This window comes from Pipistrellus kuhlii, unplaced genomic scaffold (assembly GCF_014108245.1).
Source record: "Pipistrellus kuhlii isolate mPipKuh1 unplaced genomic scaffold, mPipKuh1.p scaffold_m20_p_7, whole genome shotgun sequence".
In the NCBI taxonomy this organism is placed as follows: domain Eukaryota; kingdom Metazoa; phylum Chordata; class Mammalia; order Chiroptera; family Vespertilionidae; genus Pipistrellus; species Pipistrellus kuhlii.
The window spans coordinates 55,781,903-55,795,318 of NW_023425573.1; positions in this window are offsets into that span (position 1 = coordinate 55,781,903).

Consider the following 13,416-nt stretch of genomic DNA (forward strand, 5'->3'; position numbering starts at 1 on the left):
AAGAAAGTCTCCAAGGATTCTGGAGAAGATGAAATACAAGGAACTTTACCCTCTTTAAGAGGTAAATCTAAGAAGGACACACTGTGTAAAGCTAAATAAATAAATAAATAAATAAATAAATAAATAAATATCCTGTAAGCATCCAGGTCTTACTAAGTCAAACCCCACAGAATCACATTATTACCTAATAATACAGAAAGGAAGATGGCAGGAAAGGAAATCCCCCCTGGAGCTATGTGCCAGGCACAGTGTCAGAAAGTATATTTTGGTCCTCTCCCTGTGTGTTTCTCCCTTGAAAGTCAGTTGCTTTGCTTTAGAACTTCATAAGCCATTATTTTCCTAAAGTAAGTAAAGGAAAATATTTCCTCTTTTCTACACATTTTTAAAGAATCCAAAGCAGGTTTCAGAATTTCTCAACTAAATATCCTCCTCTGAAATAGCACACAAGGAATGTCACAACTATAAAGAAAACGTAAATTCTGAATATAGCTATTTTGATGATGTAAAAGTCAAATTGTTGATCCCCAGAGCTAGCCAGTAACAAATGAGCGAGGTTCAGGGGGTTCAGTTGTGGGAAGTGAGAACCTTTATCTCTAAACAGATTGCCATTGATTTCCACTGGTACCAAGAGGAGCCCAAAGTAGGGAGAGAGAAAACAGTGCTCCTTTTTAATTTCCACCCCTTTCACTGAGCAGGAGACCAGGGCTCTTCTGTTTTCTACCGTTAACTCTCAACCATATATATTTCCAGAATTCTTAAAGAGGAATAGAGAAAATAATACTAAATATAATTCAGAAATATTACCCAAAATGACTCCAAATCCTTCCCATGGAACAGCCTCATCCCTCATACCCTTCCTTGCAAGTAAGACATTATTCCCCTAAATGTCTTAAGAAAGACAAACCTTCACCTGTCCTGTCAGATCCAGAGGCCCTGCAGATCCAGATTCAGTTGGGTCTGGATCTCTGGTTCTCTCTGGCTCTTATCCTCCTAAGCATAAAATGGCTGCCACACCCCCAAGAGTCATACCCCCACTTTTGATTGCCAGAGGCAGAAACAAAGGTAGAGCAGCGATTTCTCTCATATAATTTATCATTCAAATTAGAATGTTTTAAAGTGAAAGAATGCACTGTTAGTAATTTCACCAGGACAATACACATAAACCATCACTGTCTTAGGAAAACTTGGATATTGATTAGAGAAAAAGGCATTTCCCAGAAGTCCTGGGATTTAGAAGGGACCCCCTTATCTGAGCATGTTGCCACCTTATAGGTTTCTGTTAGCAAAGAAGAAGGTGGGTTAACCGTTGTGTAGACAACAGTGCATCTGCCATAATCCTGGCCCTCAATAAAATTGAACTTCTGCTTCAAAAATACAAATAGAGAAGGAGGTCTGCTTTGCTAAGAACAAAGCTGCAGCAGGAGGTAGAGCTATGATGGTGGTAACTATCCTTCCTCCAGACTTAAAGCTTCACAAGTCCCATTATTAGATTCAAAACTTTCTACCTTTTCATCAAGTTCGCATTCTCAACGTGCATAGAGCATGAGCCTACAACTGGTTTTTCGGTGAGTGAACATTCCTCAGCCCAAAGCGTAGGCAGCCGCATGGAGGCCAGGATGCTCGCATCAACCTAACACAGACTACAATATGCCTGCCGGTGCGAGCAGCCTTAGTATATCATTAGCATATTATGCTTTGATTGGTTGAGCAGCTGACCACACAACTGGACACTTAGCATATTAGGCTTTTATTATATAAGATTCTTAATTCTTCATTGCTATCTGAAATAATTGAAAACGGAGAGGAGTGATGAAGAGAAACTTTTTACATTCACCTAAGTCTAATGCTGGAGCTAAAGGCCTCGAGACTGATGTAGGATGTGTGGACTTGCACAGGCTGATCACTCAGAGAGAATTAGACCCAGTCTCCACACTTCCAGGAGCAGCATTTCAGAAATACCAGAGGACAGGAAATTAACCTGCATGTCAACTGTTGGCCTACTCAGCTTGTGAAATATTGAGAATCCCTAATTAAGAAGGCAATGGAAATCAGACAAGCTTTCTGGGTTTTAGCAAAATTATAATCCCATTACTCTAAAGTCATGGCTTCTGCTCTGTTTTTAGTGTGTGTTAGAGAAACATTCCCTTTCTATGAATGTATAACACGCTCAAGGAATAGAGAGACCCAACTATATTTTAGACATTGACTCCTGTGACTGTTTTCCAAGGAGGATTGGTGCTCTTACAAATGTCATTCCCAAATGACAGTGCATAGATTCTGATCACTGTAGTCTATTTTCACCGAATCTTTAGTATTTTGTTATTGTTTTGGTCCACTTTGAAATTATTCAAATACAACAAAAAAATAAACTCAAACATTAAAAAGGTGTTCTGTTCCTCATGTAATGAAAACAAGGGCAGCTCTGACTTTTCAGTGATACCCTTTTCATGTTGCAACAAAAAAATGATGTCATATGGAAAGCTATTAATTAGGAGAGTGCTTTCCAGAAAAAGTTACTTTCTGGACTTAAATCGTTGCCAATTGGAGAGGAAGGTGGAGGGGAGGCAGCTTTGTACCTGTCAGATAGAAAGATTTTCATTCAGCACATCATTAAGTGAATTTGTTACAGTCTCCTGCTGAATTCTCAGATTGAATCCTAATATCACCATGTAAAGTCACCTTCCACCTTGGAAAACGTTGTTGATTTCTGTGCTCTGGGGTTTCTCATGCAAAGAACACGAATCAAACATGTCATCCCAGAAATGCACAAAAGTGACTATGCAGGTGTTGGATTCTGTCCAAGAATATTAGAGGGTTGACAAACCATCCACCATACGTGAAGGTAAAATCTTTCTTTTCTTCAATTATCATCTCTAAAAGCCACAGATGTATGTTCTGTGTGTGTGCTTTTAACATGCCCCATTTATCTAGCCTAAAATGGCACACAGCATGTGCTTGCATAACGTTTCATTCAACTTCATTTCATCATAAAGGATGAGGGAGAAAAATGGATTCCAGGCCAGGGCCAGTCTGTGTAGAGTATGCAAATTTCCCCCATGTCTTTCTGGGTTTGCTCCAGAAAATCCCGTTTCCTCCCACATCCCAAAGATGTGCATGTTAGGTGAACAGGTGTGTCTGACATGTCCCGGTCTGACTGAGTGTGGGAGTGTGTGAGAGCCTCTTGGGAGGGAGGGCATCCTGTCCAGGGAGGGTCCCACCTGGTGCCCTGAGCTGCTGGGACTGGCTTCGGCCACCCCGTGACCCCATTGGAAAACACCGCACTTGTCTTACTAATCTTTCTTAAATGTATGTATAGCTCACTTTTATTTAAACGTTTAATATTAGAAGTGTTTTGGGTCTTGATTTAGAAGTTCTGGATACTTTTGTGTCCAGAAGTATGCCTTAGGACAGTGGTCAGGAAATTACAGCTCGAGAGCCACATGCGGCTCTTTGGCCCCTTGAGTTTTTAGCAAAGGCCAGCTTAGGAGTACCCTAATTAAGTTAATAACAATGTACCTACCTATATAGCTTAAGTTTAAAAAATTTGGCTCTCAAAATAAATTTCAATCGTTGTACTGTTGATATTTGGCTCTGTTGACTAATGAGTTTGCCGACCACTGCCTTAGGAACTTAGCTTGTGTTTGTGTCAGTTAGCCTATGGTAAAATTGGTTTCACTACACATTGTTTCTTGTAAAGTACAATTTCTGAGAACCTGTGGATGACTAAGTGAGGACTTACATGTTGCTTGGTGAATGGGCATATTATTTCATTTTTAAAATTGTTTTTAAATATATTTTGTTGATTTTTTTACAGAGAGGAAGGGAGAGAGATAGAGAGCTAGAAACATCGACCAGCCGCCTCCTGCACACCCCCAACCGGGGATGTGCCCACAACCAATGTATTGATACATGCCCTTGACCGGAATCGAACCTGGGACCTTTCAGTCTACCACTGAGCCAAACCGGTTTCTGCATGGGCATATTATTTTAGTTTGAGGATAAATTTCATCAGATAAGGGATGATTTGCTTCGAGGCTCTCAGTAAAGGCAAGCCTGACCCAGGAAGGCACCTGAGGTGGAAGGCATTAGAAGATAATACAATTCCAACAACAAGATTTTAGATCCCAAACTGGCTCCAAACTCTTCTATTAAACACTAAAATCTCTAAATAAGTGCAGTAGCTCTCAGTGTGTGAGCTCACTCTGTCCTCCTGTGGATATAAACCAAGGCTCTCTCTCCCACAGGATTAAAGACTACACTGAGATTGGGTGCCTGAGGCAGCATGGACAAAATTAAATTTAAGACCTCCACAGCCACGTCACCCTTGAAACTGGCGGGTATCAAAATAGCTTCCCTGCTGCTATGTGGCCTTTTCATTCTCGAACCTGAGTACCCCTTTCATCTTTTATTTCCTAGTGATAAGAAAAGATGCTAGATTTAAAATTCAATGGACACAAAATATGACACATAGAAAGAAATAAGATCGGAAGACAAGAGTAGTTTTTCTTCGTTGTAAAATTATGGGTATAATTTATATTTCTATTCCTCGAGCATTTCTAGTATTTTTTCAATGAGTATGTTACTTGCAGAAAGAAAAATAAGTACAAAGAAAACAAAGAGTCACAAACATGTATATGGTTGAAATATTCTCTCTCTAAAATAAAGCTGGATTTTTCTAAATGAAAATTTTATGCAGTTCCCTTCAGTAGGCTTATTTTCTATTCAATTTCTTATTTCACTTTTTTTTCATTTCTTTAGAATTTCCAGATTTTTTTTTTCTCCTTAGGTTAGAAGTGCCTTTCTCTTTGTTCCTCTTTAACAACTTGTAGAAATTAGTTGAATGCAAAGAAAGAGGTTATATATATTTTGATGTAACATGTAACTATCTTCCAAGCACCTATGTATTGCTCCTTTACAGAGATTTATCTCAAAAATAGGAAATTATTTATTTACTAGAGGCCAGCGCATGAAATCTGTGCACAGGTACAGTTCCGAGGCCTGGCCTGTGATCAGGGCCATCTTCCCTGGCTGCTGGCAGCTGGCCCCACCCCCAGCCACCGCCCATGCCCAGTTCCCCATTCCCCATTGGGCAATCAGAGCTGCCATCCAAGGAAGAGACCTGATTAGGGCCTATAGGCTGGGCCAGCTCCTGCATTGAGCGTCTGTCCCTCGTGGTCAGTGTGCATCATAGTGGCTGGTCAGTCTGCCATCTGGTTGATTTGCATATTACACTTTTAAATATACACATGCATTGTGTGCAGCAGTAACTATGAGGCTTAAGTGGAAAAACAATACAAGACCTATTCTCTTATGTGAAATAAGGTTTTACGTATTCATCATCCATGAAAATGTTCCAAAACTCATCAGTGGAAGCCCAGGAGTCCTGAATGATAAAGTGTGGAAGAGCTGCTCTAGATTTGGGAGGTTCTGAGGGTAGGGTTTATCAACTTTCTGACACTTCCAAAATATAACTTTAATAGTGTGCCAGCAGAATACTTGATTTTGAAAAAGACTGCACAGCAATAAGCCTGCCAGGTCAGTTGGCTACGAAATGTAAAACGTACTTGCACGTAAATCATTTAACCATGCCCTCCAATGCACGGCAAGAGCTCCTTTTAAATACAGTTTCCACATGAATTGAAATTATTCACATGGACATCTATCAACCCAGACATGAGGGCTCATGAGGGCAGAACACTTGCTTCTCCTTCCTACTCAGATCCTCTTGGAGTGCTTAGTACATAGTTGATGTTTATTAAATATTCATTCAATGACTCACTTAACAATGTATTGATTGTTTTACTTCTGAATGAGCAAGACTTTAACAAGAAAATGCTTTTATAAGAAGGCTTGTGTGATAGACACAGGTTAGCCAAGGCATGACACTTCACTACTTCCCTCTGCCAAAAACTACCTCACCCTCCCTCCCTTTCACAGGTGTTGATTCTAATCAATAGCATGTGCCTACAAAGTCCATTTCAGCAAATCCAACCCATAATTCCCTGGAAATAAAATAGAAGACAAATCAAACTTCAAGGCAAAACACTTTGATGAGCTCTGTGCAAATGTCACATCCTCACATCCTCGCTTACTCCCCTTCCACCTTAAACAGGCCCCTTACAAAACACATCCTCTCCAATGCTCTTTATCCCTTTCAAGTTGCTTTAATTTTCTTCCTAGCAACATCTCTCCTGAATTATTTGCTTGCTTACTATCTTCCTGTAGAATAGTGTTTCCCAAAGTGTGGTACGCGTACCCCCAGGAGTACGGGAAGAGTTTGGTGGGGATATGCACTGCACCGTGCTTAGCTGCGCCTAATTCTACCTTCTCATGAGTACGAGAAGTACTCAGCATTACGAAAATTATAGAAGGGGTACACATATGTCAAAAGTTTGGGAAACACTGCTGTAGAAGATAAATTTCATAAAGTAAAGACGTTAACTTGTTCATTGCTGTATGCCCAGCACCTGAGAGTACTGCTCAGTATAGTGGACACTCAATAAATATTTGAGTGGATAAATATTGCTAGACTTATTATCTTAGAAACAAAAAGGGAAAACCTAAAAACCAGGTTCTATATATTGAAGTGTTAATATGAGTTTCTTTCTGGGATTAAATTTTTTTAAAATTATTGAATGTATGAAATAGTCTCAGTAACTAATTGAATTCAACAGTTATAACTATAAGCTTTTGTGCAATCATGGAAATAATTACTAATTCATAAATCCTGAACAAATAAAAATCTGAGGCAGACATAAGAGGATTATCATCCGCCTTCTTGCCTTTGTTGTAAGTTGTTTTGGTTTCCATGTAACCTTTTCTTGTGTTTTGTTTTGTTTTGTTTTGTTTTGTTTTTAGAGAAAACTCCAACGGTATTTGTTTCAGCAAGATTTTCTCTCTCAAAGGATAGAGAGGAGATCATAACAGAGGGGAAATCCAATGACCAGGAAGAGAAGGGAAGAACATTAGTCTATGTGGGCTCAGCCTATTTATCAATTCACTTTAAAAGTGTGTATTGAATGACTCCAGTTTTAAATAACACTGCCCTGAAAAAGAGAGTCTTAATGCTTCCAGGACAAAGAAAATGACAATTTACTGTCTCGCCAGCAAGTGCTTAGGAGCTGACTAGGTCAAAAGGTTGTAAAAGTCCTTGCAGCATTTGTAAAAATGTGGATAGTTGGGCTCTTTCTTTGCTAGTTTGAGCAGCTATAACACAATGCCATAGACTGGGTGGCTTGTTTATAATTTATTCCTCACTGTTCTGGAGCCTGGAGGTCTGAGATTAGGTGCCAGGATGGCCAAGCACCAGTGAGCCATCTAGGGGTTACAGACCGCCCACTTCTCATTGTATCTCACATGGCAGGAGGAGAGTGAAGGAGTTCTATGCGTCTTTTTATAAGGGCACTAGTCCCATTCATGAGGACTCCACCCTCATGACCTTATCATTTCCTCAAGTCCCACCTCCTAATAGCATCGCATTGGGGGTTGGGATATCAACATATGAATTTGAGCAAGGACATCAACATTTAGTCCATAGTGGCCTCTACCAACACTAAATGGAGCGTAGCGTGCCTTGCCATATTGTAGAATGCCAGTCTAGGGTGACAAATAAACCGGTACATTGCATTGGCGCTAGCTACACTATTGGGAGTTTCTGGTACAGTCCTCTCCTCATGGCTGCGATTTGGTATGGTCAGATATACCAGCAGCTTTCCAGTTGCTTCAACAAAAAACAAAAAGAGATTCAAGTGTATCTCAGTTCAAGAAGAAGGAAAAAGTAGGGCTATATTACATACACTTTAAAAAGAAGAAATGTGAATTGGCAATATAGTTGGCATATATATATATATATATATATATATATATATATATATATAACAGTAGCAGAAAATTTAAAGGACAACACCCAGATTTTGCCTCCAAAAATGAAACAGCTACGTTGACCAAGTAGTAGCAATGATAATGCATTTCCGGGGCCGCACCACATGCCCTGTACATACAAGCATGTCTCTGCATGGCCTTTGGCAGCCAGAGTACTCTCCACTGATGTATGTATTTTTTTTGTGTGTGTGGACATTAAGTTATTTTCACACATATGAGTACTACTTTTCTCATCATGGTAAAGATTTAAACACTGAACAATCTAGCAGTAATACTTGCCTTCTTAATTGAATAACTGCTATCAGAATGGAGGAATATCTGATATGTCCTGAAAGACAATAAAATAGTTCCTAACGTAATATCTAAACCTTCCTCCTCCCTTTATTTTTGCATATTCCTGTCTTTTTACCATTCCCTCAAATTAACTACATCTGTAATAGGTCAAAGAATGATCCAACATTAGTATATTCTTGGTTTTTAAGTCTCCAATAACACTATTTTTATATAATTATCCTTGAGGTCAATGGACCATCATGTACCATAAGAGTTGAGGGAGGGAACTCTTGAATGAAATTGATATTCCCATTCAATCATCCTGAGATGAGGCACCTACCACAAACTAAAAGGAGGAAGAAGCACCTTCCTTACTTTATGTCAGATACCGATAGATCCTCAATAATTAAAGCTTTAAGATGCCCAGTGGCATTCTGGGTGGCTGGGAATCGGTGGGCCACGTAAGAAATGAAGAGTGGCAATGAGCCGGCTGCTGGCACAGGGAGGCAGGCCCAGGAGTGTGTCAGGGTGCTGTGGAGTGACTCTGTGAAGCCACTCCGGATATCAGTGGTCAATGATTCCATGTTGTATTTCCTACCCAGGATCACCTAACCTCCCATGGAGTTCCATTCAAACTTGTCCGTAGGGAGGGTTAGGGAAAGGATTGCTGCAGGGGAGGCTGCACCCTGACTTGAAGTATGCAGTGGTGTTAAGAAGGGCAGGCAGCAGGGAGGCAGAAAGGAGATTGTCTTTGTAGGTGGGGAGAAATAGAGCAGAAGGATTTGGAAAACCAGTTGCTACAGAAACTAGTACTTAAAGGGAGTTTTTAGAAATAACAAGAATCACTCTTTCATTGTTAGTCCCCAAGCCTCCTCAAAGTGGGCATGCTGAGCATTCATGGATATCTTGGTTACAGCTATTTGTTCTGCATGGTGATGTGGGCATCATTGTACCCAAGAGAATCCCTCTGTAGCAAGCCAGCTAGAAATGGTGCTCTCTCTCATGAATATCCATTGTGAATATTGTCCAGACACTCATGCTCCAACTATTTGGCAGGAAAAAACAAAAACAAAAACAATATCATTTATTGATTATGGTGCCAGTGCACAGCAAGGACCAAGGTTAATGATTTGCTCATTTATAGTAACTAGTATGATTATACTAATCATTAGGGTCCACGAGCAAACAACAAAGAATTTGAATTCTCAAACATCAAGTTGAATTTCTCTTTGACCTTGGCATTAACTGCCATTTGGACATCAGCTTGTTGGACTTGGCCTCTTCAACGTACATCTGTTAGGGTTGGTCAGTGGGTGGGAACTTCTAATTCTACACATCAATTTCTAGGGCCTACTTCTCTACACCAACCAAAATGAAACCCAAACCTAGGTTATTGAAATGCATTGAGATTTGAATTTTTTTTAAATCCTCACCTGAGGAGTGGGGATATTTTTTCCATTGATGTCCAGCCAGAGTGCAAAGGAGGTTGGTGGGGAGAGAGAAAGAGAAACATTGATCTGAGAGAGATGGATTGGTTGTCTCTCCCATAGGTACCCTGACCTAAGTGGGGAGGGAGAGTGGTCAGGGAGGAGAGGAGAGGGTATCAAACCTGAAACCCTTGACTGGGAATTGAACCTGTGTCCCTCTGGTGCACAGGCCCATGCTCCAACCACTGAGCCACGCCAGCCAGGGTAAGATTTGAATATTGAGCAAGATGATTTATAAAATGCTGAGCTGGGAAGACTTTTCTGAAAAAATTCTTATACACTATCTAGAGGCCCAGTGCATGAAATTCGAGCAGAGGCGGGGGGGTGTCCTCAGCCCAACCTGCACCCTCTCCAATCTGGAACCTCTCAGGGGATGTCTCACAATCCTGGACCGCTGGCTCCTAATCACTCAGGTGCCTGCCTGTCTGGTTGCCCCTAACTGCTCCCCCCCCCTCTGGCCTGATTGCCCCTAACTGCCCCTGCTACTGGCCAGGTCACCCCCAACTGCCCCCTCCCTGCTAGCCTGGTCATTCTAACTGCCCCCCCACCACCAGCCTGGTCACCCCCAACTGTTCCCCCAGCCCAGCCTGCATCCTCTCCAATTGGAGACCCTACAGGGCCTAAACTGGCAGTCGGACATCCCTCTCACCACCTGGAATCGCTGGCTCCTAACTACGCACCTGCCTTCCTACCTGATCACCCCTGACTGCCTCTGACTGCCTGCTTGATTGTCCCTAACTGCCCTCCCCTGCCAGCCTGATCTCACCCCCAACTGCCCTTCCCTGCTGGCCTGATCTTGACCCCAACTGCCCTCCCCTGCCAGACAAATTGGTTCTGATTGGTCAGTTTCTATGCCAGTCAGTGTCAAAAGCTCTGTCTCCTAGGCAGTCAGTGGTTCCTCACACTTCCCCCAGATTTTGTTCTGATTGGTCGGTTTCTATGCCAGTTAGCATCTCTGGGCCTATCAATGGGGCCTGATTAGATATGTGGGGTTGATCAAGTCCAGTGCTGACTGCAGGACTGAATTCTGGTTGGTGGTGCCTCCCTCATTATTGGACTTAGGACCCAGGGTTTTCATATATACTAGGATATTCCCAGTCTCTTGACCTTCAGGGAGCAGGAGAGACACCCCTTCAACCAGCCTTTGGCCTAATTCAGGTGAGTCCTAGAGCTTACATTGTTTATGGAAACAAAAGCAGTGAGTTGGATGAATGCCCAGAGGCCTTGGCATTGCAGGTACTTAAATAAATCAAATGATTGAGAAAGCCAGAATTATGTGAGACCTACACTTAAACTGCCACCCCTCCCATGCCTACTGGCAAATCCAAAGGGCAGGGAGGACCCTCATCCATTACAAGGGGGAGGAGGGCCAGCAGGATGAGGGTAGAGAACCAGCCAGGCATGATCAGTGTTTAGTGGCTTGGAGACCTTGTAATGTCATGGTGGGGGCAAAAAGAGACCAAGTTAGAAATGCTGCTTAGGTTGTTTCTGTTGCAAACTTGGCTTCCAGCATCCAGACTGCTCTTCAAGACCTTGTCCTGGCCCTCATTGGTTTGGCTCATTGGATAGAGCCTTGGTCTGCAGACTAAAGGTTTCCAAATTCCATTTCGATCAAGGGCACATGCCTGGGTTGCGGGCTCCATACCCAGTTGGGGGAGTGCAGGAAGCAGTAGATCAATGATTCTCTCTCATCATCGATGTTTCTATCTCTCTCTCCCTCACCCTTCCTCTCTGAAATCAATAAATATAAAATAAAAAAAGACCTATCCTGAAGTTTACTGAAGTTAAATCACAGCATTGGGCAGGGGCAAGAATGTACATTTTTTGAGAGGAAGAGAGAGGGATAGAGAGTTAGAAACATCAATGAGAGAGAATCATCGATCAGCTCCCTCTTGCACACCCCCTACTGGGGATGTGCCTGCAACCAAGGTACATGCCCTTGACCGGAATCGAACCTGGGACCTTTCAGTCTGCAGGCCGATGCTCTATTCACTGAGCCAAACTGGTTTCAGTAAGAATGTACATTTTTAATCAAGTTTTTTTTTTCTCATTCTTTCCATCATTTTACTAAACACTCGTATCCCTATGGCTTATTTTAAAAATAAAATCTGGTTATCTTTCAGGGTCAGACATTTCTCAAAACTTTTCCCCAGGAAAACTACATTCTACTTGAGCATAAGAAAGAAATGCAACCCCACCATCTAAACATTCAGAATGGGTCTGGGGAGGGGACAGGAGTGGGGTGGAAGGAGTCAATGGGGGAAAAAGAGGGACATCTGTAATACCTTCAACAACAAAGACAAATTTAAAAAATAAATTAATTCAAAACAAAACTTCAGGACCAAGACAAAAAGGACTAATTGAATATCGATCAAAGAAAGCTCTCTCGTTTATTCCTGGCTTTAATATTCTTCCTTAAATCACACCTTATCAGCCTTGGCCTCTCTTCTGCCTAACAAACCCACCAGCAAGATTAGCAGGAAATTGGAAATGCTGCAATAAGATTCTTAGATCGTAAGTCTCCCCAAGTGGAATCACGTCTGTCTCCTGATTTAGTGCGGATACTTGGAGAGACTGATTGATGTTACATCAATGATCACACCAGCAACACCACGTGCAGTGAGTTACAGCTTGTGTGCACTCACGGTAGACTCACCTCTGAGAGATTTAACTACATGCTCTGCATAGAAATGAGCTCACGCATCCCAATTCCCTGTCCCAGCAGAGTAACCCTGGACTTGCAGCCTCTTGCTCTGCTGCGTGACCAGGTGTTGATGTGAAAACTAAGGGCAACTCATAAGACAGGCCCAAAGGAAACACAAGCATTCTGGGCTGTCACCTCTGTCACCTTCTTTGTGTCTCTGTGGATCTTAGCCTTTTATAAACACAGCCCTCCCTGTCCAGAACAGTGGAACACAAAATATTTCCCACACCACTTATCTTCGAAAATGTAGGCCACTGGAAATGTGGTAGCTGGCAAGACATGGTCTTGATCATTGAAATTCAAATACTGATGGAATAAATTTGATACTGGGGAAGGTTAGGATGTGGAAGTGAGGCAAGAGACCAGGAGGGAAAGATGTTCCTAAGTTGCTACAGTTAGCTTCAAAAAGACCCTCAAAGGTGTGTCCATACTTATTATTTGGGGTCCCAACTGGTCAGGGACCAGTAACTAACCCACCCATCACCACTTATAAAGGAGACAGCCCGGCCCAGCTGCCTTACAGAGGGAAGCATCAGACAGCTGAGCTCCTTCACCTGTGAGCCACTCCCCTCCTCCCACTAGGACACTGGTTGGCAAACTGCAGCTCATGAGCCACATGCAGTTCTTTGGCCTCTTGAGTGTGGCTCTTTCACAAAATACCACAGCCTGGGCAAGTCTATTTTGAAGAAGTGGCGTTAAAAGTTTAAGGTTTAAAAATTTGACTCTCAAAAGAAATTTCAATAGTTGTACTGTTGATATTTGGCTCTGTTGACTAATGAGTTTGCTGAGCACAGGCCCCTGGAGCTGGGGGAACCAACCTCAAAGCTGGACCCTGGACTGTCTGAGAGGCTGGCGTGGTAATGACTTCCAGAGCAAGAAAGCACTGGGCATCACAGACTGTGCCATAGAAGTAAATACAGGCAGAAAAGGGACAACTCAGAGAACTAGAGTCACAGTGGATCCCAATGGGAGTACACTACATGACTCAGCGGGTCAGGGAGCCAATGGTCAGGGCAAGAGGTGAAATGAGAAGACACTGAAAAGAGGTGTAATTGAAAGGCACAATGCAGG